Below are 3,390 nucleotides of genomic sequence, written 5' to 3'. Positions count from 1 at the left end.
TATATATATATATATATATATATATACACACACATACATATATTTGTCTTCAAACCTTCAAAATCCAACAAAAATATATACATTTATTCATTAATTTTTATTAATTTTTATATTAATTAATACATATACGGATTTCCATTATTCATTTGACATGCAATATTCAAGGACTAAATGTTTTCTTTTGTTTAACACACACACACACATCTATGTTGTGTGTAATTTTATGATATGCCGTCTTACTTAACTGAAATATCTATCGATCTATCAATATATTATCATCGTCATTTTTATTACGTGTCCATTTCTATGCTAGGGTTGGTTGGATTGTTTGACAGGAATAAACAAGCCAGAGGATTGCACCGTGTTCCACCATCTGCCTTGGCTTGGTTTCTAAGTCTGGATGCTCTTCCTATCACTAACCACTTTAAAGTGTACAGCAACAAAGGGGTCAGCCTTGTCACACTCTGTGTCACTCTGAATCTCCCTGAGGACTACATTAAAGGTATGCATGTCTGTGGAGTACTCAGCCACTTACTCTTTTACTAGTTTCAGTCATTTGACCGTGGCCGTGCTGGAGCACCGCCTTTAGTCGAGCAAATCAACCCCAGGACTTATTCTTTGTAAGCCTAATACTTATTCTATCGGTCTCTTTTGCTGAACCGCTAAGTTACAGGGACGTAAACACACCAGAATTGGTTGTCAAGCGATGTTGGGGGACAAACACAGACACACAAACATCATATATATGTATATATATATACATATATATATGACAGGCTTCTTTCAGTTTCCGTCTACCAAATCCACTCACAAGGCTTTGGTCGGCCCAAGGCTATAGTAGAAGACACTTGCCCAAGGTACCACACAGTTGGAATGAACCTAGAACCATGTGGTTGGTGAGCAAGCTACTTACCACACAGCCACTCCTGCGCCTTGCTCATTAATTTCATGAGCAGGCTGTTCTGTTGGTCGGATCAACTGGAACCCTCATCGTTATAACCAATGGAGTACCACTAGTCATAGGTCACATGATCTGACTTTGAGAGAGGAAACCAGATCAGTGATTAGACATTATATCTAAATCATGGGTAGAAAGGATCAAGCAATAAGGGTTATAAATCTGATTATAAATTCCCATGACACTAACGGATTTTGGTGTGTCTCATGATAGACATGCCCACTGCTAGACATAAAAATCTACACACACACACACATATCCATACATATATACACATATATACAACACCAAGTCATTTCAGTATGCAATGACTTCCTAATGGAGACATATTTGTTCTTTTCTCTCTCCTTTTTTTTTTCCTCAACTCGTCTATTCTTTCTGCAGAAGAGTGTATGCTTGAAATATAAAAGACATTTGACATTTATTTCCCCTAAATGTAGACTCATTACACTCTATGTGTACATTTGTAGTATTTAATGCAGCTTGTGGTTTTCATCGTGAAGGCGCAATGGCTCAGTGGTTAGGGCAGCGGACTCGCGGTCATAGTGATCGCGGTTTCGATTCCCAGACCGGGCGTTGTGAGTGTTTATTGAGCGAAAATACCTAAAACTCCACGAGGCTCCGGCAGGGTATGGCGGTGAACCCTGCTGTACTTTTTCACCACAACTTTCTCTCACTCTTACTTCCTGTTTCTGTTGTACCTGTAATTCAAAAGAGTCAGCCTTGTCACACTGTGTCACGCTGAATATCCCCAAGAACTACGTTAAGGGTACACGTGTCTGTGGAGTGCTCAGCCACTTGCACGTTAATTTCACGAGCAGGCTGTTCCGTTGATCGGATCAACTGGAATCCGCGACGTCGTAAGCGACGGAGTGCCAACAACAAGTGGTTTTCATTTATTGAGTTACTGAACGCCATGCATCCCGACGTTTGTTAACAGTAAATTTTTCTATATTCTTTACGACTCTTTCTTTCTCTCCCATCCTAATAATCCTTTTCTAACATCCCTACTTCCTCTCTCTCTCTCTCCCTCTCGTCTTCTCACACTTAATTGTAGACTTTCTCCCTTCCTTCCTCTGTTCTCTCTCTCTCTCTCATCCTCCTTCATTTCTATCTACTGCCCACCTGTGACCCGTGACTAATTTTCTCCTCTCTGTCTTTACACCACCAAACCCCTAGTGTACTGGTCAACATTTTCTTCCCTCTTACTAATTCCTTTTTTACATCTATTTGAAGATTTCTTCCAGGCGTTACCCATCATTTTCAAGTTTGGCCAAAAGGCTTTATTTATAATCTTCATCTATTGTTTCCAATTACATTTGTTTATTTTCATACGTCCACCTTGTATTGTTTTGTCTGCTGAAGCCTTAATTCTACGCCAGTCTTGCAGGCACTTATTCTTTTACTTTTTTGTTCTTTTACTTTTTTGTTGTTCTACTTTTTTCAGTCATGTGATTGTGGTCATGCTTGAGCCATGCCTCAAAGAGTCTTTAGTTGAAGAAATTGACCCCAGGACTTATTCTTTGTGAGCCTAGTACTTATTAGACTCTTTTACTGAACTGCTAAGTTACAGGGATGTAAACACACCAACATTGGTTGTCATGCTATGGTTGGGGAGGTGCATGTACAGGCACACACATAAATATATACAAATATATATATATATATATATATATATATATATTTGGCGTTAGGAAGGGCATCCAGCTGTAGAAACTCTGCCAAATCAGACTGGAGCCTGGTGTTGCCATCCGGTTTCACCAGTCCTCAGTCAAATCGTCCAACCCATGCTAGCATGGAAAGCGGACGTTAAACGATGATGATGATGATGATGATATATATATATACACACATACAATGGGCTTCTTTCAGTTTCCATCTATCAAATCCATTCACAAGGCTTTGGTTGGCCCGAGACTCTACTAAAAGACACTTGTCCAATGTGTCATGCAGTGGGACTGAACCTGGAACTATGTGATTGGGAAGCAAGATTCTTATCACACAGCCACACCTGCACTTATATGTGTGTGTGAGTGTGTCTGTCTGTGTGTGTATGTTAAAATATCAAGATGAAGCTACAGGTGATTTAAAACTTCTGGATTAAGTTATTAATCAGTTTCAGTGTAAATCACTTCACAAGAATAAATCAAATTTTAATTTACCATTTTGATTATAAAATTATAAAAATATCCTCAGAATTTACAATGAGATTTTGCTCCAGAGAATTTTATGGTAAATTCGCTGTGAATAACAATTATCAAAATTGTTCTTCTCACCTAGTGCTGACAAATAAATTTATCTTCTAAACTCCCAACAGATATCTGTTTTTGCAAGCAATTGCATGTTTTATTATAGCTAAAAGTGAACTTGAAGCTTCTTCAGGGGATATCTGAGAAAGAAAGAGAAACTAATTTCTCATGATGCTAAGAGCA

Source organism: Octopus bimaculoides, chromosome 29 (genome assembly GCF_001194135.2).
Source record: "Octopus bimaculoides isolate UCB-OBI-ISO-001 chromosome 29, ASM119413v2, whole genome shotgun sequence".
Lineage (NCBI taxonomy): Eukaryota > Metazoa > Mollusca > Cephalopoda > Octopoda > Octopodidae > Octopus > Octopus bimaculoides.
Note: the sequence above shows the minus strand (reverse complement) of the source record.